We start from the raw sequence: 24,198 nt of genomic DNA, 5'->3' as shown, positions 1-24,198 counted from the left end.
CCCCTTTTAAGAAACAGGTTATCTTAGACCACAAAATCTTATCATCCTGTATAAAGTGATGAAGTATATGAGTGTACTGACATATGTTTCTACATAAACATCTATATATAGATATACATATATACACATCTATCTATACACACGTATATATACATAAATAACAGTATGTCATTATCTCTAATATAAATAAGGTATTCCTGTGAAGATACATGCTGAAATTTAAATAACAAACCAGTATTAAAACATAAGACAGTAATGAAAGCTGATCAATATCTGATAACCCGCTGACTATGGGATTATGATAGTGATCAATTATCTTTAGATACATTTCTTCTTTTTTTTTTTTTTGATGTGCATACGTTTTCTAGGATGGAGGGATGTAGGAGAAATGGCTCACCTTCACCTGAAGAGATTCCTGAGAACAGCTTGGCCTACTGCTACCCCTCCGTGCGAGAGGGACTCCAAGCAATAGTGCTTAGTAAAGGTATGACAGTTCTTCCATGTTGCTGCCCTACAAATGTCTTGTAGTGGCACTCCGGCAAACAGTGCCGCTGACGATGAGACTTTTCTCGTCGAGTGAGCATGCACAGACGACTGCAAAGGTTTGCCCGCTGCCTGATGGCAGAAGCGAATAGCAGAGGCGATCCATCTTGAAATACTCTGCTTGGATAGCGGGTACCCCTTCCTAGGGGCACTGTACGCTACAAATAGCTGATTAGAACGTCGAAAAGCTTTTGTCCTGTCCAAATAAAATTGAACGCATCTTTTCACGTCTAGAGAGTGTAATGCTCTCTCCGCTGGAGTAGACGGATGAGGGAAAAAAGACTTGAAGACCAAAGGTTCGTTAATGTGAAAGTCTGACAGAACCTTTGGAATAAAACGCGGGTTAGTGCGCATTAGTAGTCTATCTTGTTTAAACTGTAGGAATGGCTCTTGGATGGAGAGCTCTTGTACCTCACTGACCCGCCTAGCTGATGTAAGGGCTATCAATAAGGCAACCTTCCACGATAAATGTTTGAGGGAAGTACGGTGGATCGGTTCAAAAGGATGCTTCATCAGTTGTGCCAAAACAATGTTCAGGTTCCACGAAGGAGGTGGAGGTCTGAAAGGAGGGTAAACCCTGAACGGCCCCTTTAGAAATCTCTTAATCAGCCGAGAAGAGAAGAGCGAAGGTGTGTCCTCTGAACGTCTGTATGCAGCTATGGCTGCTATATGAACTTTAATGGACGAGTGTGCTAGGCCAGATCGAGCTAACTCTAAGAGATACAGCAAAATCTCTTCTGGTAGTGAAAGAAAAGGGTCAATTTGACGTTGATGACACCAGGCACAGAATCTCCTCCATTTAAACTGATACGCCTTGTTAGTGCTATCCGCTCTGGCGTGTGACAAAATATCTCTGCAGTCCTGCGGAATATTTAAATGCACAAATTCTCTGTGGTGAGGAGCCATGCCGCTAACCGCAGCGAGTGTGGATCGGGGTGTCGGACTTGGCTGTTGTTCATTGTTAGTAAATGAGGTAACGACTCCAGCGGAATATGGGGTTTGACTGAGAGAATGAGGAGCTCCGTGAACCAATGTTGGCGCGGCCAATACGGGGCTATCAGTATGAGAGTGCACGGTTCTGTTTTCATCTTCGTGAGGACCCTTGGGATCAACGGAATGGGAGGAAAGGCGTAAGCAAAGATGTCTGACCAGACTATCGAAAACGCATTCCCCCAAGATCCCTTTTGGTGATGCCAACTTGCGAAGAACTGGCATTTGGCGTTGTCCTTCTTCGCAAACAGATCCACTGTTGGTGTTCCCCACTGGGAAAAAATCTGGGTGAGTACCGTCTGGTCTGATTCCCACTCGTGGCATTCCGATTTCTGTCTGCTGAGTGCATCTGCTGCTTTGTTGTTTATTCCCGGCAAGTGCACCGCCGATAGTGTGACGCCTTGCTGCGAGGCCCAGTTCCAGATCGCTTGGGCTTCCCTGGAGAGGGTGAGAGATCTTGTACCTCCTTGTTTGTTGAGATAGTGCATCATAGTGGTGTTGTCCGTTCTTATCACCACTCGCGATCCATGGATTCTTGGGAGAAACGCTTGTAGAGCAAGGTGCACTGCCCTGAGTTCTAGCCAATTGATATGTCTTGATGCCAGATGAGTTGACCATCTGCCACTTATTTTCAGGTCCTGTAATACTGCGCCCCAGCCCTCCAGTGAGGCATCTGTTGTTATGGTCCAGGGGGCTGGCTGTTGAAGAAACGAGAGACCGATTGAGAGATGATGGTCTTGAGACCACCACTTGAGAGTTTTGATCATTGTCGGAGTAATTTGTATCTGGTCTTCGAAAGTTCCTGATACTTGAAGCCATTGACGGTTGAGCTGCTCCTGCAAGGGGCGCATCTTTAGCCGACACAGAGGGATCAGAGGTATGCATGAAGACATCATGCCCAATAGTGATTTGAAGAGACGGACTGTAACCTTTCGTCTTCTTTGTATGACACTCCCTAGGGTTAGTAACCTTTGTTGTCTCTCTAACGTGGGACATGCGATGCCGGATTCCGTGTTCAATTTTGCTCCCAGAAAAGTAATACTGCGGCCTGGTAGAGGGTTGGACTTCTCCCAGTTGATCGTGAATCCGAGATTGGTCAGCAAGGAAACGCACTTTCTTGTTGACTTGTGTGCTCCTGTGTAAGTCTTTGCCTTTATTAACCAGTCGTCTAAGTATGGAAAGACCTTGTGCTTTCTTCTCCTGAGAAAGGCTGCCACTGGTGCCAGGCATTTGGTAAATATTCTTGGGGCTGATTTGAGCCCGAAAGGAAGGACGCGATATTGATAATGGCTCCCGGCTACGGTAAATCTCAGATACTTTCTGTGGGCAGGGTGGATTGGTATGTGGAAGTATGCGTCCTTGAGGTCTAGCGATGAAATAAAATCTCCTTGATTGAGATGCAGAAGGACGTCTTGCAGGCTGATCATTCGAAACGATTGCTTCTTTAGGTATACATTTAGTTGCCTTAAATCGAGGATCGGTCTCCAATCCTTCCACTTTTTTCGAATTATGAAGAACCTGGAATAAAATCCTGTTGCTCTTTGATCCCGCGGCACCTTCTCTATAGCTCCCTTGAGAAGGAGCTTGTAGACCTCTTCCTTGAGTTGTTGAGGGTATCTTGAAGGAGTCCTGCGGGGAGGGTTGGGGGGAGGTTTCTGGACAAATTCTAAAGTATGGCCCTGTTCCACTAATTGTAGGACCCACTTGTCTGACGTAATGGTTTGCCATTGACTGAGAAATTAGGAAATTCTTCCGCCCAGGGTGACAGGAGGAAGAATGGGCGTAGCCGGCGCCTCGAAGACATCAGGTTCTACGCGCTGCATCCTTAGCAGGGCGGGTTGAGCGTCCACGGCCTGCCGGTCTATTATAGGCTGGTTGAGCCGGTTGTCTCTGGGAATAGTATGGCCGAAATTGTTGCGAAGATGACGGGTAGGAAGAGTATCTCTGTTGCTGATACCCTCCTCTGTAAGAGGGCTGGCCGCGCCCCCTAGGGCGAAAGGACGATTTCCGATATTACAGGGTCCCTAGTGACCTTGCAGTGTCCGTGTCCGTTTTAATTGATTGTAGGGCTTCGTCCACATGTTTCCCAAATAACGCTTGGCCATCAAAGGGTAAGTCTAGGATCTTATTCTGGACTTCTGGACGAAATGAGGTGGCTTTTAGCCAGCCTTGTCTTCTTAATACAGCAGCGCCTGCAAGCTGTCTGAAAGCAGTGGTCGCTATGTCCATTGCGCAGTCTATAAGCTCTGCAGATGCGCGTTGACCCTCTTGCACAGTCTTATTTGCCTCTGATTTTACGTCTTCCGGCAGTTGACTAATGAAAGGTACAATATCTGCCCAAAGCTGTCTGTCGTATCGAGACAAAATAGCCAAGGAGTTGGCAGCTCTAAGCACTAAGCTGGCCATAGAAGAAAATCTCTTTCCTATGTTGTCTAGCCTTCTACCCTCCTTATCTGGGGGCGCAGAAATTGGAGCAGAAGGATTCTTTGATCTTCTTTGAGCCGCTTGAGCTACTACGGAATCTGGAGGAGGATGGCCTGTTAAGCATGTTGGGGCATCATCGGGAGCTTTGTATTTCTTATCCAGACGTGGTAAAACTGCTGTGACTGTTCTCTAAGAGATTGTGAAAACCTCCAATGTCTTCAGGTGGGGATTCCACCTTCGAATGAGAAGGAGAAGGTGGAGCAGGAATAATATACTCGTCCCACTCTGAGTGAGCATCTATGAGCTCTCCTTCTTCTTGATCTCCATCAGAAATGTCAGTGTCCTGGGGAATTGTCATGTCTGGGGTAGCCACATCTGTGAGATGCAAAGTCGTCGGTCTTTGATGTGGAGTAGACGGACCAGAAATGGGCGATGGATGAGGCTGTTCTCCTTGTGGAGGAAACCTTCTGTTATAATCCACCAACATGGCTCTAAGGCCAGTAAGCAGGTCGGAAGGGATATACGTTCCCTGTTGATACTGCTGAGGCTCCAAGGAAGCCTGGGGATCATAAGCTTCCTCATATTCTTCCTCTTCCTGATATTTTACATTCAATTCAGATGGGAAGTGGGCCGTACCAAAAGGTCCATCTTCGTCTGAATCATCATCTCCCTCCAAAAGATGTACTGGTACCAGGGAGGATACCTTACTAGGTGAAGTGTGGGTTGGAGTTAATGTTTCTGTTCTTTTTTGATATTTTTCCCTCGTCGACGATCTCGTCGACGACGTGTAAACTGACTTTGTCGTAGACGGTGCCGTCGATGCTGGACGCACTGTTATTTTAATAGCCGCAAGCTTCGCCGACGAGTCTACCGTCGACGAAGTCCTCGTCGACGGTAAAGCTGATACCGACGTCAGCGCCGTCGACGATGACGAGGTGTAGACGGTCGTCGACGCTGCTGTCGTCGTTGTAGTTCTCGTCGACGGTGGTGTACTCATCGACGATGTCGCCGACGGAGCCGTGGACGACGGAACACCTAAAGTAGTTGGAGTCGTCGGCAATGCGCCCACCGACGGTGCCGTCGACGGGGAATCCGTCGACGAGGCCTTTTTTCCAGTCACAGAAGATGGCTTTTTGAAAGGCACAGATGGAGGAACAGATGAGGATTTCCTGTGCCTCTCAGAACTGGAAGAACGTTTTTTTTCCCCTCTTTACTTGAGAGTCTAGTTGGGGAAGAAGATGGGCTGCGACCCTTATAAGACCCTGAAGCAGTCTTTTTGAGGGCTTTCCTTGAGGTTTGTGAGGGAGATCTAGAGCGTGATCTTGCTCTTTTAGTTGATCTCTTGGATGTTGATGATTCCTCACTCTCAGAATCAGAAACTGGATCCTTCCTATGCTTCAGTTTCTGCAGCCATATTAGTAATCTGCCTTCTCTATCCTTTAAGGTTTTAGAAGAAAAAGTACGGCAAATCTTACAGTCTTTGGCTGAATGATCTGGATAAAGGCAGTAAATGCAGTCTTGATGAGGATCTTCAGAGTGAAGTCTTTTCTTCCCACAAGTCTTGCAGTCTCTAAAGAGACTTTTCTTTTCCTTGTCAGACATAGTTGAAAATAGCTGACAAATCAAAATTATTGAGTTTCCCTGAGAGAAAAAGAGCTGAATAAAGGTGTGAAAACAGAGCAGAGCTCTGAGGAGACTCCCTAGCACGACGTGCGGTAGAAAATCTGAGGTGCTAGAGCTTCTCTCTGGAGGTTCTGAAGGGTGCTGTCGCCTGATTGGTGGAGGATCAAGTTTGGTCCTTTTCACAAAATGACTCTGATAGACTATCAAATTGAAGAGGCCTAGGGCCTTTTTCTCTTCAATATGTTTTAACATTACTTATGAAAATGTATACCGGGACTCCCATCTCGACGACGGGGAATGATTCAAGCATGTGAATCTATGAAAGTTCCAATACTGGAGTAAACAGTTTTAAACCATGAACCCCCCCCACACCTTAGCCAAGTCCATATTTGAAGGACATGATGGGGTGGAAATTGGCCCGGGGTCCATCCAGGACAATGTGGTAACCACAGGGAACCACATCTCTTTTATCTCTCTTGTATTTCTGAGCCTGCTAAACGCAACTGGCACATTGTCTAGACGGGTCCTCAGCCATGACAAGCATTTCAGTAAGAGTGTTTAAATCGTTATATTAGAACTGCTCCTCTTGCCATAAAGGGTCCTTCCCCCTCCCTTGCTCAAGAATATACTTCTCTGCCCTCACCACAGTCATCTTAACATCCAATTCTATGATATTCAGGAAACTTACAACTTGTCAACACTTTGAATACAAATTCTTGCCCTCTAAATTTCATTTTTGTTTGAGGGATGACAACTGGGTAGGCTGTCTTGAAGGTACAATTTTGGAAACTCTTCACTGGCAGAAACTGCCTTTTAAAAACATGCAAACGTATTTCACCTCCCTTAATTCAGTTAGTGCATGAATCTTCTAGAACTCAGTCCAAAAAGCAACTACCAGCCACTACACCTTCCAATTTTAGAATCATGTATCTATTACAATCCACACATTCTGTAACGGTTTTCCTGCTTAGTGTGAGTATGATACATCTGTGAAATGCATCCGTGGCACAGGTACTATGTTCTCATCTTGAAGATTCCCATTTTTTCAGTCCGCTCAAGGTTGGCTTTCTCCCTGCGTACTGTATTGAATCAGTCATGCTTTTTATGCTTGATGACATACGCAGCAATGGTGATAAAGGTTTGACACCGGCTCTGGTCATGTTGGACAAATTGGCAGCCTTCGACACAGTTGATCGCAGGTTATTGATGAACAGTGTGAAAGCTGCCGTTTTAACTGACGTTGCCCTTGAGTGAGTTAGATCTTATTTGAACAAGTGCACCCAATCTGTCCATCTGGACCCGGTTAAGACCATAGTATTACAGGTGGAGTGCTGGATTCCTCAGGGCTCCTCCCTATCATCCCATGCATTCAAACTTCATAGCAGACTCAAACTGTGGGTCGTGAGCTAATTTTTGGTGGGTCGGGAAAGTCCAAGCAAAATATAAAGCTATCTTGAAATTCAGCATGTATTTTGTCTCATCTGCTGAGCTTCAAAGACAGAAGTTAAATGTAAGGCCATTTCTTCTGAGAAATCTCTGCTCTTTTAACATGCAAATTTGTGTTTACAAACTCCTCTCACTTTGCAGACAAAGAAAGTAAAGTGAATTATGTGACAGTATTGCTGGGGTACAGGAAAGACATAAGATGAAAGGAAAGGCTGGGGATGTCACTTTTGTAACACACACACAAGGTAAATACCTGTAAATTAACTGCACACATTACGCAGGTAGAAAAGCAAAAGTGAAGCACGTTTTTGGAATAATGTAATTGTAATAGGATCAAAACAAATCAAGACACTTTACTTGCTGGTGCACCAATGATAATTATTCACTGAAACACGATTTCGACACAAACAGTGTGTGCAGTCCTGTTTTATCTTTAAAAATGTAAGTCTGTGCAAATTTAGTGGACATTTCAATAGTAAATGTGCTGTTTGCCAAGTGCTGAGATACTTAACATGTATAAATCAATAATAAAAAAAGAAAATCTGCTGATTGCAAATGACAGTGCGCTACCACACGATGCTTTAGTTACATAAAAAAAATGCCCACCTCATGGCCATTAAAGCTAGGTGGGTCCAAATGCAAACTGGAAAACTGCAAAAACATCATCACAGACCAACCCTCCAAACCCTTCTCAAGGGCGGTCACAAACAAAACAGTAGACACTATTCTCATTTTAAAAATCCCACATGAATTCCTCTTAATTTAAGGCATCCTGTAAAATATACAGAGAGTAGGTCACTGAGCCCTGCATGGGAGCCCAAAGACACATACTAACTAGCTATCAACACCGGGTGCTTCTTTAAATCCAGATTTAGGTTGTCCGCAACAGGTGAAAGAGCCTTCTCATAAGCTGTTCCTATAAAATGGAATAGCATGCACAATGCCCCCCATTTCATCACAGAATTAATGTACCTATTAAAACAACTGAAGACTTTGAAACTTTGTGCAACACTTCCCTTGATGACAAACTGCTTGCTACTGTGACTAATGTGGGTATATTTTCAGACTTAACCTCAATTCCATCGATTTTGGTGTAGCCTGTACAGACATTTAAAAAATGAACATCGCATAAGTTTATCCATCAAACAAAATAAAGTAACATTCCTGTGCATTTTAAGCAAATTGGCATCTTACGCAGATACTAGCTTTGTCTCTTCCATCTACTAGCTGGCCTTTATACTGTCACTATGCCTCACCAATCGTGTTTTATTTTGGCCAGTCCTCATTGTCTCCTCTGCTTGTGCCCACCCTACTTGCAGGAGGCAAGGAGGAGATGTGGACTACTGGTGGCTAAACTGCAGACCTTAGAACATGTAGACCTAAGTTTTAATGATAAGTTAAGGTGTTTACAAAAAAACATAAATGTTCATAAAAACATTCAAGTCACGTTACCTCTATCCGACCTAACTGAAGCTGAATATATGTGTAATTTAATATAAATATGTCATTGAGTAACTTGAGAGAATGTATAAATAAACGTAACGTTAAAAAGTTGAAACTAAGCATATAGTCTACCCTCTAGTATTTTCCCAATTACATAAAGCAACAACAATCATAACCTGGTTTCGCACCCGAACCTTTTCTCTCATACTCCTCTACACATGAGAAAGATAATTAATAAGTTAAACATGTACTTGACATTATTTCTGTATTTCTAGCTGTAGGCCTTTAAATAACGTGCAAAAAATGTGCATGAGTGTCTCTCCGTAAAACAGAAAAATAACGTGAATACATTTTCACATGATAAACATGCTTGCCCATGTAGCTTTTTCTTGGCTTACAAGAAGTAACTTTTCAAGTCTAAAAACAGTGAGTAGAAGCGAATACTTCATTGTCTATTGGAAAATGTATTTCATCATGTTGCATGTAGAAAAGACGGTGCAGGAAGAATAATGGAAATATGCAGGAGAATACGCATTTGTCTGCATAACATGTATTGTTCAGAACATTATAGAGTGGCTTGAGGTTTTTGTCAAGAGCTCCTTTGTTCGTTTTGCTCGGAACCTTGCTGTCTACACTGCTCTTTTTTTAATTTGGAGATATTTTCTGCTAGAAGCATTTATTTTTTGGGCATTAACTTAGAGCCATTTTGACTGAAACTTACTTGCCACAAATAAAACTGTACGTTTATTTTAACTAAATACTGAACTTTTTGAAATGTTAACATCTTATGGGCTTTTTCTCTGAACATACAATTTATTTGTCATGCAAAACATTGGTTACTTATTTAAGTGAACTTGATTATTTCTGTTTAAACAGGATCATGTATAGTTTCTTTTGACAATTTATGCGTCAAGAGCACACAGTTCGTTTTCTGTCATGAATTCTACGATGTCTGGCTACAGGGCTGGTGCAACTTTAATTATAGTCACTGAATAAATCAAATGATGGAAGACTAAGGGAGAGCCGTTCGGTAAATTGTGGGTTCAGGTTGGAATTCACTTTGCTTTCCACTGGTCCTGTAGATTGTACCTTTCTCATGAAGGAAGCAGTAGACATGCATACCAGTTGGTTCTTGAGATGCCCCTGCTACAACAAAAAAGTTCCTCTGCAAAGCGCTCCCCTATTAGATCTGTGTCATATAGTATAGCCCCACCCTGCACCCCTACGCCTGTTTTCCTACTCCAATAGTCCATGTTGTTTTCTCTTCACCTGCTCCTGTGCCTTCCCACTCTCCATGTCCCTGTTCCACACAGTTTTGTGAGGCAATGTCCGCTGTACCCAGTAAGGTGGGCTAAGGAGCGAAGTAGTGTGTGATATGATTTGCCTTTCTGACAACACACAACTATTTTTTTAAATAAATATATTTTATTAGTTTGCATGTAAAAATTCTAACACAGCCTACACAATAAGGAAGGACGACAAACAAATAAACAATATGAACATAACAGATGTACCCCACCGAACCCTCCTCACTCTCTTCCCTCACATGTTATTTCATATAAAAAGACACCTCGAATGAAGCACTATCTCATCCCTAAGCAATCCTCCTGTCTCCCCAATACTCCCCGAGTTCTTCATCTAATAAGGTGCGTAATATGTGAACCGGGTCCAACGCCGTTTCCCTGTAACCTGACAATCTATTCCATATTTTGGGGGAGGGCGTCTGGGGGCAGCCACTTGCTTTGCATACTATCTCCATCCCCGTGCAGTGGCCTATCAATGTCTTACAAAGTTTAAAAGACAGGGGGGCGGGCGTACCACCTTCCATTCTCTAGCAATGTCTCATTTGGCAATTGTCAGTCCCAAGTAGAGCAAGGACAATTTATATCTATCACCACCTAGGTCTTCTGTGAGGTGAAGGAGGACCAACTTCTGATCCAATGGGATCTGCCTCGACAGGACCCCACCCAAGCATTTGGTCACCCCCCCCACTAGAATCCATTCAACTTTGTACAACTCCACACCATTTGCAGAAATGTGCCTTTACCCACATCAAAGCAAAGACAAGCAGGAGAGGCTATGACCTCCATGCACCAGAGAGACCCTGTGGATGTATTTGAACTAAACCAACTGAAGCCAGGCTGCTATGGTAGCTTTCCTCAGTGTACACAGGACCTCTGTCCAATCTTCATTCTCCAGTTCCCCCACATCTGTCTCCCGGGCCACTTGGGGTGCCCAAACACATCTGGTTGATTAGATACGAGCAAAACAGGACTTTCTTTTAATTAGAAATCATTTTTAACCTTGAAAGCTGTTGCTTGTAAACTGCCATTCTAAAGTAAATCCTCCCTTAACTTATTGTAATATTATTATAGCGTCTCTCTTAGGCTTTTGAATGCCTCTCAGCTTCTACGGGATGTAATAAAATGATGGTTGCTACTGTATCTCTTATGAAGGGGGACCACTTGTTCCTTACCAGATCACTTTGTTGTCACCCAGGAACCTTTTTAGGTTAGAAGTCTAGCTTTCCGCAAGGAAATTTAATGCACTAAGTTACTGCTCCTTTGTTAAATGTGTTCACAGCGCATCCATAATCTATCTTGATGTAAAAAGAGACTGGATTTGCTTGCTACCAAAGCTAGCTATTCTATTGATTAGAAAATATTTATTAACTTGTGGGTGGCTGCTGTTAGTTATAACTTGTATTTGCTTAGTTAATGTTCTTGTACATTTTTGCAGCTGCTCCCTTAGGCATTTCAATGCCTGTCAGCTTCAGGTGGCAGTAAGAAATTAACTGTCGACTTCTCAAGCTCTTCTCAATAGTTGCAATTTGCTGCCAACCGGATTGCTGCACCGCCATCTTGAGATGTTTCAGAATAGTGGTTTAGCTTTAATCAAGGCAGGTTTCCTGTGCCGAGCTCTTGCTTCATACTTGAATAAGTTCACAAAGTGGCCATGCCGGCAGCATGGGCCCGTTTGAGGCCCAATTTGTGGTGCCAGGAGGCCAGGATACAATGCTATAATGGACTTTTTACTCCTGATACAACCTCCTGATACTTGAGTTCTCCTGCATTAGCAGTGTCTTAACGCTTTATATCATACGCTAGAACACAGACAATTATTAAGAAGACATCTCTTGTGTGTTCAGTACTTTTGAGAAAACCTCAGTTGAAGACACCACAAAGTTCAGGGGTGTGGAATTTATTAAAATATCTACTTGTCCAGGGGACAGGTTGCTTCTCAAATCTACTTGTCCTGTAAAAAGATCGACTTGTCCCTTTGGTGCCATGTAGTGTGGCGCCAAATAATGGCAGCAATCTCATTATGTAAGAGCTCTGATAATAGCCTCTCTGATTATGCCAGGGCTACTACCATAGTAGGGCTTGAATACTTGCAGTTTCAATCCCTACTGTAGCAATTTCCTTATTTTGCCACCTTTCTGCAGATCTGCATACTGGGGCTGGAGGAAGCAGTAAGCAATAGTTCCGGGGCTGGAATGCCTTTGAGTCTGCAAACCTACTAACCTGCATGTTTTAAAGATTTTCACCAGCTTCTCTCTAATATTTTCCCATAATAAGAAAGGTTGGACATTTACTCCTGACAATGGCAGAATTAGAACTTCTTCCAGGGTTGGGAAGAATGTGGCTGGAGGGAAAATGAACTTGCAAATGCTCAATAGATTTTCACATGAGCAAATCTACACATGGTATTTACCCATGCTAAAATACAGTTCACAAATATTTTATAGGGGTACGACATATACCATGGGTGCACTTTTGTGACTTTCTTTAAGAATGTGGGGCCACATGTAGGTAGGTTCAGATTTGCGACCCGCAAATTGCGAGTCGCAAATCCGAATGTAGGATGGTGTCCCTGACACCATCTGTGACTCGCCAATGCCCACCTCATGAATAATCATGAGGTGGGTCGCAATTTGTGACCCCCTTGCGAATGGCGGCCCTCACAGGGATGGTGGACTGCTGGAGACAGCAGACCACCATGTCTGTGACTGCTTTTCAATAAAGCAGTTTTTTTTTTTTTTTGTAATGCAGACCACTGCCTGCTCTGAAAAAATGTTTACAGTGACATTTATAATGGGGAAGGGGTCCTGCGTTCGCAAAACAATCCTACATTGCACTGCAAGTCGCAATTAGGAAGGGAACACCCCTTCCTAATTGCGAGTCGCAAACCTGTTTTGCGATTCGGTAACCAGGTTACCGAATCGCAAACCTGGGTTTGTGCATCGCAATGTGCTTTTTGCACATCGCAAACAGAGAAAGTCGCTGTTTGCGACATGCAAAAAGCTACCTACATGTGGGTCTTGGTCCCTAATTAGGTCTGGTGTTAACAAAGACATTTTTGTTTTTATTAAACTTCTATTTCTCTCTCTTTCGGCTGGCTTTACTGTGAGTGATCGCATTCTGCTCTTCCACAAGGAGCATATTGGCACACAAAGTAGTTTTGTTCAGTGTCAGGAACTACAGTGGCAATCAGTGACGTAACGAAACTGGAGGGTGCCCCTTTGCAAAGAACATGGAGGAGCCCCCTCTCCAGACTCACTCAGGGCAGGTGCTGTGGTGAAGGGGCCCCCTGGAGGGCGGCTGCGGGGCCTTTGTTATGCCACTGGTGGCAACGTGTGCTTTTAGAGTTCAAAAACGATTTTGGGGGGTTTTGCCAGTGTTTGTTACAATGTTGAGGGCCTGGTAGCTCCCACAACAATAAAGTGTTACAAAAGCCATGTCAAAATAAGACACGCATTGATGAAACTAAAAGACTTATAAAAATATGTCAGATCAGTTGGCTTTGTCAGTGTTTGTTTATTTTCATGCTTCCCATAATCGTGTTGAAAATGGTTACACTGATTTTCCATTAGAAAGATTTTTGGGAAATACTAGCATGCATCAAAACATTTTACTAAATGACACTTCATTTGCATCTAATCAGAGAGCATTCTGGGAACATTATATTTAGCCTCATAGCCTAAACTTTTCAAACATGTGTATACACGTTTTTTTTTTTGTACTGGAACCAACGTCAGTGGTGAAGTGTGACCTTAAAACAGTTATTTACAGCACTCACCCTAATAATGAAGGCTTTCAAATAATGAACCATAAATACAAGTTCGAACAGCATTATCTTTTGGAAACACATTACCTCAACTACAGAGAGTTCCACTCTCTGTAAACAGGCAGCCAAAGGTTTTGTGCTGCAGAGGTTTGGGCCTACTTGTCCCAAGGACAAAGTAAACATAATAACTTGTTGCCCTTGACCCCAAACAAGATGTCCCGGCGATAGGAATTCCACATCCCTGAAGTTAATAAAGGACTGCAAAACTTTGGGTCATGACTAGACACATGTCCATCTTATGAAACAGAAAATTCCCTTACTCACAGCCACTTATCATCACTGCAGCTATTAATGCTTGTCAAAGGATGCTGTACATCCATCAACCCTACCCGGCTTCAAAAAGCTATGGTAACCCCTTTACTGAAGATACAAATAGCTGTTCTAGTGGATTTACGGAATTTAAGACCAATCTCCATTTTTCTTTACTTTTCTAAATTTGAAGCAACACCAGATGTGAAACAGCTACAATCTTTTATCAACACTAATCAGGTTTTAAATGACCAAAGGAAGGTCTCCACCCTCTACACTGCAGTCAGTTACAATTGCCATCATGGACAATCTGTGTGACTGTGGATGATGGTGGTGCTAGAGCACTGATCTCATCAGACCTTTCGGCAGCTTCCAACACTGTTGCTCATAATAACTTCCATGATAAATGCTATTTTCATGGGCTTTTAACCACTCCCACCGCACGGGCATTACTGTCACTCGTTTATAGGCTTGCCCTTCAAAAATCCTTAATTTTTTTGGTAAATGCTTTACGTTTATCCATCCTTGGGGCGGTTTAGTTACCGCCTTGGACATCGCCCTGTTACATGGCTAATTGCATTTTTGCTGATACGTTTGACTGCGAGCAAACGTCTTTTCCCTTTTGTGTGCTGCTTTACGCTGATGCCATGGCGCTGTGAATTGGCTTGCTTATGTGAAAGTGTATTACTTTTCATTTTCAATTTATGTGGCAAGAAAAGTTTGACTGGGAGTTTACGACGCTAATAGCTCTAACTCGAGCAAATGCAAGACCCATTGCATTGCAAATGCTTGTTCAGTTTCTACCTGCTCCTCATGAATGAAGGAGCACTATTTTAACAATTAAGCACATGATACTAAGTTAAGTTTCCAAATGCCAAGCACGACAGATAACAGGGAAACTAAGCAAAAACCTTGGTGGATATTGATCCCTGGTTACTACCTGTGGTGCAGAAAGTTAAGAGATATAAAGATCACCGTCACAGTGCTTGGTTTTAGAACTAAATGGAGGCACCTCCTGTAAGCTGTGGTTTTTAATTGTGTAACCTGGACATAGATATAAGTACAAAAGGGATCTTACCAGTTTCTGCAAAGCCTTTGTTATCAATATAAAAAGGACGCAGGTTAGCTTAGCCACAGGATATTGAGAGATTGAGGACTGTACTGTTGACAGCAAAAAAGTACTATGCCTACTATCTATGTAAATATAAGGGAAATATTGTTCTCCTATGGTTTTAGCTAGTCAAGTAATCCAGATGTGGAGAGTGAAGAGTGGCAATTGCAAACCAAAGTTTGTACATATTACAAGGACTGGCAGATGGGAGAGTCAACGGAAGAAATGTGAGAAAATGTCCCTGTATGAATAGCCATCATCTTGCAAGCGGGTCGCTGGCGGCAAGTATCCACCCCCCAGGGTGCCCCACAGCATGCAGAGATCCAAAGGGCAACTCCAGGGATCCACCATTTCTGGTTGAGGCCGATCTTGTTGGGGCCTAGCAGTTCCACGTAGAAGTGGCAGCAGACCTGACGCGTGTACCCCGCAGCCCTGTGCACTGAACAGGAGGCTAATGGTGGTAGGACTGCCGAAATTCAGTGGCACCAAGTCATTCGGGATGGTTCGCGATGGGACCCTTGGCAATGGTGCAAAGCCAGAGGGCTCAGAGACCGCACAAAGATAAACAATGTTCAAGGCCACAGGATTCAGTGGTTAGTAAAGTTGCTGTTAGAGCAGGCTAAGAATGGCAAGTGTCCTCTGGAGGCCCAGGAGAGCATGGAGGCCAGGTGGGTGGGGCACCTGACTTATCGCAATCAGTCAAACAGAGATGCACTGTGATCAAAAGGCTCAGCACATTGACTGCAGCAGGCTGAGCACAAGAATCCACTCAAGAACGACAGAGGCAGCAATCCCCCTGTTATGCCAACTTAGCTGACTTAAACAAAGCGTCCCAGGGGGCAATGGCCATATGCACCTACTTTTAGCCTCCCCAGGGCACTTTGGCATTTAAGAAGGGTTTGCAGCCACGTGGGCATGCAAGTTCATGGCCTGCACTGGGAACAAACGTCATTCCTATTGGTAAACACTGTCACCAATTTTACAGGGGCTCACACTGGTAGTCTTTCAAATTTCTTTTATTTTTCTTTAATACAGTTTTCTTCATTTGCAAAATTCAAAATGTTGCTATACATCCAAAATATATTGCTGAAAATTGCCTTTTGTGCAATGTTCACTTTCCCACTCCCACATTGTTTTGGGATACTAACCCCATCATCTGAAAAGAATGAAGCTCTACTACTTTTTAGAGGAGAAGAACTGCCTGGTCCTGCAAGCAAGAACAAAGCCTAGATGAACTGAAGGATGAGTAGTTGACTACTCTAACGTACGCTCATCGATTACTTTCAGGGGTAGCAAAATGTTATGTCGCTGATTTGAGTGTTACCAAGTAGTGGAGATAAGATCAACATAAGAATGTAAATCAATTTCTTGAGAATGTGCTTGTTAGAGAAGGGGTCTCAAATGCTACTAGTGGGCCTGCAGCACTGCCTGCAGCACTGATTGCACTTTACTCTGGTGCACTTCACTAGGAACTTACCAGTTAATCAAATAAGCCAATCATTGATAAACCAATCACCAATACAACTTGCTTAGGGAGCACTTGCACTTTAGCACTGATCAGCAGTGGTAAAGTGCGCACAGACAATAAACCAGCAAAAACAGATCTGAAAAAATAGGAGGAAGAAGGCAAAAGGTTTGAGGATAACCCTGCAAAAAGGGGCCATTTCAGAGCTGAAAGAAGGATGTGAAGGGTTTTCTCCAGCCACCTACTTCTAGTGTGCTTTATTGTGAAATTTTACTAGAAGGAAAATCTGTTAAAACATTAGATTATAAATATGCTACTACTTCAGTATTATCACCTAATATATAATTTAAAAAGGGTCTGGATAGATATTATTGTCCGCAAACATGGGCCAGAGGCTAGTAAAGTTAAGGAACGTGCACCATGAGTCCACGCATGGGCCAAATAATGTTACACAATGTAGACAATGTTTACTGGAACTAAATTATGTGCCTTGAGAGTACAGAAGGTTGATTAGTTGTCTTACCCTAAGACTTACGAAAGATGGAAGGCTAAGCACAAATAGCAAATAAAGAGCCAGTAAATCCATTGCTATCACTTTGTTCAAACAAAACAAACACAACTAAAACAAAAAAGGACATGATTAATCAGTTACAACTTTTGGTCTTGAAGAAAGTCTCAGCATGCACCATTTCTTCATAATCATTAGGAAGAGAAGTTGTTGCATTACTGTTTGGCACATAAAGCAACCTCAAAACATACCACTAATATTAACCCTGAAGAATTTCTACATGTAAATCATCTGTTTTAATTATGTAGCTCAGCTCTTTCAGCAGTGTGTGGAAGTCACCCTTGAACACTTTCATAACCTCCCCCAAGATCACCCAACCTCAAGAGACCTAAACCAGTCAGAAAACATATTAACCAACAAGATAATACTGATAGAATACCCAGATTTAAAACCACCAAAATAATTGCAGGACACCTAGATCTGCACATGATGCAGGTTGTAAAATTAAGACACACAAAGCAATTGTCGTGTATGTATAAAAAACGAACTTAAAGCACCAAGGCCATGCAGATGTTCTTCCGAAGCTGGTGTGGTCATTTTGTCCCGAGTAAACAACCTTTCACCCAAATGTGGTCAAGGAAAAAAGGACATGTTGAAGCCCAGGATGGAGGTAGCCAAACTCAGAGATACCGGCAAAAATAAGGGGATGGTGAAAGGTTGCCACAGCTCCATAATGACTTTTACACACCTTTGGCACAGATACTTCCATGAATTATTAGTCATGCCTGCAAATTCACCACACAGCATGTACAGGTGATCAGCTACCTCACACCACTGCAATGGAGTTGATAGTTGCTGAGTTACAAACCATGATCCAATCAACATTGGAAACAAGGTAAAAGAGGTTGAGAATGGTGGTAGAGAAACCTTCTGAAGACCTCTCAGTATCCTATCATGAACACTATTGGACATCATTGCCTTCTCCATGCCTAGTTTTCTGTTTCCACCCTGACTTCCTGAAATTGGCTTATACTGACCACAGCTTTCCTTTTACAAGACAAAGGCCCTCATTCCGACCCTGGCGGTCCAAGACCGCCAGGGCCGCGGGCAACGGAAGCACCGCCAACAGGCTGGCGGTGCTTCATTGCCCATTCTGACCGCGGCGGTAAAGCCGCGGTCAGAAAAGGGGATCCGGCGGTTTCCCGCCGGATTTCCCCTGGCTGGGCTGAACCTCCATGGCGGCGCTGCAAGCAGCGCCGCCATGGGGATTCCGACCCCGTTCCCGCCAGCCTGTTTCTGGCGGTTTTTACCGCCAGGAACAGGATGGCGGGAACGGGTGTCGTGGGGCCCCTGGGGGCCCCTGCACTGGCATGGGCATTGCAGGTGCCCCCTAACAGGGCCCCAGCATGATTTTCACTGTCTGCATAGCAGACAGTGAAAATCACGACGGGTGCTACTGCACCCGTCGCACACCTGCAACACCGCCGGCTCCATTCGGAGCCGGCTTCTGTGTTGCAGGCCCTTTCCCGCTGGGCCGGCGGGTGCTCCCTTGGCGGGCGCCCGCCGGCCCGCCGGCCCAGCGGGAAAGTCAGAATGGCCCCCGCGGTCTTTTGACCGCGGGCGGCAACCGCCGCCCGCCCGGGTCAGAATGACCCCCAAAGTACCTTAGAAAAGTGCTACTTCAAATTTTCAGGTTTTTCCCTAGCATCTACCTCGCAATTTTGCATCACCTTTTCAATCTTTTCCAGCTATGCATAGCCTACTATAAACTACAATAGGGAAAAAGGAATCCTGTAGGAAGGTCACTGTTCTCACTGTAGTGAAACAGTTTTATTGCCGCACCAGCAAATCAGAACAGTAGCATTCAAGGCTACAGGGAAATAGGAGCTAGTTGAAGTTACCTTGAGTTGCTGCAAATTCCAAAAACTTAGATGTTCAAATCAAATTAAACCGATTGAACAATCTGGCATATAAAACTAGCTCACTATGCATGTAGGCTGTCTACCATTGTAGCAGACAAACCCTCAGCCGATCACTGATGTAGGATATCAAGTGAAACTGCAGACATGAAAGAACTTGAACTGTTGAAGAGTGGATAACTTTATCACATTTCAGGATCTCCAAACATGATACTGCGTATGGTGTGCAATCTTTTTTAAATAGCTGTTGTTCAAAAATATATTTGCCAATCTTCCTGTGTATTCTGAAGAACATAAGATTTTGAAAGCAGTCTTTAACAAAGGGATCTAAAAAAAGAGCTATGTTATGCTCCTTCATGGGTGATTAACTCAGAAAGTTAAAAGAATAAAGAAGTCCAAGGAAAATATTTGATGAAACCATAGTACACATATGTGAAGAAGACTAGGGAGCAAGTCCCTAAGGTTATGCTTTTAATCTCCTATACTAACGTGCAGCAAATTCAAGGACAGGCTTCTGAACCTCAGTGGGCAAATAACATGTACCCTAATAACGGAGTTTCTTGTATAAAATTACATTCTGAAGATGGGATATGAGAGCATCCGTTTTGGCATTTCCTAAACCAAAATATTTGTAATATATTGTTGAACTATTTTAGCTTCATATTACAATGCTCCCTGACATTAGGGCAGCACTGCTTGGATGTTGTGGGAATAACTAAATTGTTGGTAAAGCCTGTGCACAAGCTTTTGTTTTTCCAGCTTACCAGTATGGGGATCACTAAGAAGTGAGGGCCTGATTTAGATTTCGGCAGATGTGTTACTCTGTCATAACAGATCTATACATGCCACTACACCCAATTCAGGAGGGAGATTCCAAAGTTTTGGAGCAATAAATTGATTTATTTTGGCTGCCTCTCCTTCTATAAAAATCAATGGGGGGGGGGTGGTGTGTATACTCCCAATAATATTATAAATATCTCCCACTTCCCTCTTCTAAAATGTTGATATGTATGGTTAACTCGTCCGCCGAAATCCAAATCCCACTGTTTCCTAGATTTCAACAGACGGAATATCCATCACCATTCCATCAAAATCTAAATCAGACACTCAGTTTCAATACTGCATCTGCCTGTGAAGAAAAGTGCTTAAAATTAAATAACGAAACTTGAGGAGCTGTGTTAAAATCACAATGTACTGAATATGAAGTGGAAATTCAGGGGATAAACATGAAGGGCTTCACTGACACAACTTTTACTAGGAAGAGAAAACAAAGGCATTTCCACTTTTGACATGTTGTTAAATATCTGTGGGCTTTAACCACACCCACCTCACGCTCATCACTTTCATTCGTTCCTAGGCTTGTTTTTCAAAAATCCCTTGATGTTGTTGGTAAATGCCCTACCTTTGTCCCACCTTGAGGCTTGTTTGTTACCGCCTTGGGGACTGACCCTGTTACATGAATAATTACATGATTGCCAATATGTTCTAATGCAGGCGAACTCCTTTTTAGGGTCGAGCCTGCGTCGTTGCAGCAAGACGCTTTAGGTGTTAGAAAAGGGCTCGGAGCCCTGTCGACGTCACGTCAGTGTTTTTCATTGGTTCGTGGGCTTGCCTATTAAAATCTGCTTGCTTTCATTAGTCGAAGGCATGCATACGTCATGCCTTTTCCGGTGGCTAGCCCTCCTCGAGCGCATCGACCAAGTACAGAAAACATGCGAGGCTCACTGTTTTCTGTCCGGCTCGTGGACTACTTTTTCCCTATTTTCCTAGCACGATTTCGCTTGGCAGAAGTCGAGCGCTTTACACAGTTAATTGCACCTTTTCGGGTTACATACATAAATCCACTTTTTCCGATAGGTGAAAGTCGGGTTAGGAGTTTACAACTCTATCAGCTCTAACATGAGCAAATGCGAGACCTGTTGCATTGCAAATGCTTGTTCCTTTTGTCTCTCTCCATTGCGCTCAGGCTCATGGCGGCCGTGGCTCTTAGAAGTTTCTGAATTCAAACTCAATCGGCGGTATTTGAGCGCTTTGCATGACTACCAGGTACGTCACATCGGTTTTTCCTGCTCCCTGGCGTTACTAAGCACACTTCTTTTATTCAGCAGTTCATTTCGTTGCGCCACAGAATGCAACCTGAAAGACCCCCACAAGATGGCTGAAGAAATGGGACTGGCTCAGTCACACCCGTAAAGTCCGTTGTTGCAAATAAAGTGTGTTGTGGTCAGGAAATGAAAGCTTCAATGACCCTAGAACAAGCCTTGGCACTTAAGGTGGTACACTCATGGTTGATCGCTGCTGTGTGCCTGTATTGCATTGTATACTTTGCTTTAGCATTCTAATATGAAATTTCTGTTCATCTGCCAGTTTTTCAGTGTTCTAATTCTGTCACGATTAAAAGCCCGGCAGGTGAATGTACTCCCTTATAGCTAGCACGTGGGCGCACTGTGCGTTAAGGCTGCACAGTACTTGGGCCATTCGAAATGCTTAATTCTCGATTAGGAAGACGCTCTGAAGTAGAATTACTGTGCATGCTGAAACATGGACACGCGCTGTTGTCGTTTAGTTGGGCGATTGTATTTCCATAAGTATCTGTTTGCACTTTTCAAATAAGCTGTACTGTGTATAAATGTAAAAACGTCATTGCTGAAATAGGCCATAGACATTTGCAGCACTTTATTTAGGTTCTGTGGATGCTTTTTCATTATTGCTGCAGGTGCTGAGGTGAAATGAGCAAACCTCAAATTCCTCATTAGAATTATTTGTTCAGTCTGAGAAGGAATACTTCCTGTGCCACGAGGCACATTTCAAATGCCCGCACGTGCTCTGCCTCTTGAAGGCTACTTTTGCCTCTCTGTAGGCTACTTGTAAAGTTTAGATGGATCATTATATTTCCATATGTATCGGTTTGCAAAGCACACTTTTCAAATAAGCTGTACTATGTGTATGAGCGTAAAAATCGCCTATTAAAATGTTTTAAGTCAACTAAACCTCAGAGTACACTCGTTTCGCACCAAGGCGTTTTAGGATAGATATGTATCTTCGACTAAAACAAGCATGCCTCAAGGATTTGCAGTAGACCCATTTGGTTAAGAACACACCCTTTCCAGTTAAATGTGCACGTATTTGTATCTAATGCAAAGTTTGCTGAAATATTACAGCATCCATCAAATGGAAACTAAAATCGAAATTTGAGTATTTATTTTTGTATGTTAAACTGTGTTCTTCTGGGAACACGCTTTATCTAGATACTTAACAAAAGACTTACAGACCATTTTTGGCCCACTGGGCGACAATTGATGTAGCTCCTCAGTTAGACCCTGCCAAAGATAAGACACACCAGCCCTTGTGTGTGCAGAAATATAAAGTTTTTTTTTGTGGATTACTTTTTTATTGAAAAAAATAATTCTGAATCGTTTGCAATTGTTTATTTTTTATTAAATAAGATCTCCTATGCTTTTTTAGTTGGTTCCCGTTAGTGGATGGTTTGCGGTTTTCCAATCCACGTTTTATAGCTCCTATTGACGTAATTAGGGCGAAAGTCCTCTTGCTGGATAGACAAAATGTCAGTATGGTGATGAACTTTGATTTGGGCTTAGGTTTCTTTCCCTTTCTATTGTGGTTTTTTAATTTAATTTTATTCAATAAAATAACCAGTTTATAAATGACAGAAGGCATAGTCCCACAAATGTCTCTTCGAAAAATGGACCCTTTTCCCAAAAGTGTATAACACTAATTAAGGCTATCAAGCCATATAATTGGTGTGAATGTTTGTTGTTTGTGTCGATGCTTAAGTTGGTGATAAGATTTTATTTCCCCATCTGACTGCAATTGATTTAGTAGTACAACAACTGTATTTGGTAAACTGGAAAGTATCCTTAAAGATTCTAGTTTGTCCAATAGTCTTTTTTCCTCTTACTTAAAAAAATAAAAATCCCTCTCTTAGGAGCCAACAGAAGCTTCTAATTACGTATCGTTAGAAGATGTGTGTGATGGGGTCCAAGACACAGATTACTGTGCCTGTAGCGCAGGGTGAACAGGTTGGTTATTTTATTCAGTTAAATTTATATCAGGTCTCAAGAGACCGATTACAAATTTAAGAAGTGTTTTTCCATGTACTCTTTAGCTTGTAGCAGCACTACGAATACCTCTCTATTGTGCTTCATGCAATACCTCCCATCATACCTCTGCCCATCACTTCAATATACTGAAAATTCTTTCATTTTCTAGTATTGGGTTCCTTTGTTGATGTTCATGATGACTGAACTTTTTTCTCCATCAGATCGACTCTGTTTGATTTTGGAGACATTTTTGCAAGTTGTGCCTGATACAGCAACTATCTTATCATACGTGTCTACTGTATAAGAGTTTTCTTTCGTCTGCCTATGAAAGCTTACAATCTACTGTCTTCGCTTAGAAGTTTCAGAAAGCGCAAACTCGATTGGCGGTACTTGAGAGCTTTGCATGACTACCAAGTATGTCACATTTCTTATTGTCTGCTCCCTGGCATTACTTAGCATGCTTTTTTTATTCAGCAGTTCATTTAATTGCACTTGAGAATGCAGACTGAAAGACCCCCGCAGGATGGGTGAAGAAATGGGACTGTCTCAGTCACACCCCGTAAGGTCCGCTGTTGCAAATAAAGTGTGTTGTGGTTGGGAAATGAAAGCTACAATGGCCGTTGGACAAGCCATTCCTCAGCAGCCACATCTGTCAAGTAGGGGCTTGTCACATTCATCCTCCCCAATTTTGGTGTGACTGAGGAACAGCTTTCACGCTGTCAATTAAAAATGTATACATTTAAAAATAGCCGCGTCAGAATGACAGCAGTACAGATTGCCTATTTTTGTGGTGGCTCTCCACACATAACGTGTTTTTTATGTGGCCATTATCATGCATCAGCTTCAGTAACTTATTTGCCTAGTTTATTGATAGTTCTAAAGTTTCTAAGTTGCAAGAGCTTTTTGTAGAACAAAGGCGCAAAACAGTCAAAATTTGCATTTGTTACCCTCCAGTACGTATGATCAAGCAGATCTCGTCATAAGAAGTTTAGCAAATTAAACATTTTTCAGGTTCTGACATTTGCTTTGCATGGAATGCACGATACCCTAAAAAAAAAAAAAAATACAAGACATCAGAAGTATAGATTTTCTAATGCTATTTGACATTGATGTAATCCTCAGGTGAATTCATTTTTGGGTAATTCTAATAAGATGTCCATCTGCATCCTGTTTTTTTTTTTTTAAAACACTTAAAATACATATTCAGTTGGTAGTTTTTCTTTCTATGTGGCTTCTGAATACATTACACACGCATAGTTTTATGATTCTTTCTCCTTAACTTTAACAAT

At 42.8% G+C, this 24,198-nt stretch overlaps 1 protein-coding gene and 1 non-coding gene across 9 annotated transcripts in view; one reads left to right on the top strand and one right to left on the bottom strand.

Annotated features, from left to right (window-relative positions):
* Window positions 1-24,198, bottom strand: part of APBB2 (amyloid beta precursor protein binding family B member 2) — a 940,970-nt gene that overhangs the window by 584,208 nt on the left and 332,564 nt on the right. The window lies entirely within an intron of this gene.
* On the top strand, window positions 23,093-23,185 carry LOC138257736 (small nucleolar SNORD12/SNORD106). Its single transcript, XR_011198393.1, has one exon. It is a non-coding gene; the product is annotated as a small nucleolar SNORD12/SNORD106 (small nucleolar RNA).

This window comes from Pleurodeles waltl, chromosome 1_2, assembly GCF_031143425.1.
Source record: "Pleurodeles waltl isolate 20211129_DDA chromosome 1_2, aPleWal1.hap1.20221129, whole genome shotgun sequence".
NCBI classification, from domain to species: Eukaryota; Metazoa; Chordata; class Amphibia; order Caudata; family Salamandridae; genus Pleurodeles; species Pleurodeles waltl.
Note: the sequence above shows the minus strand (reverse complement) of the source record. Positions and strands in the feature narration are given on the sequence as shown.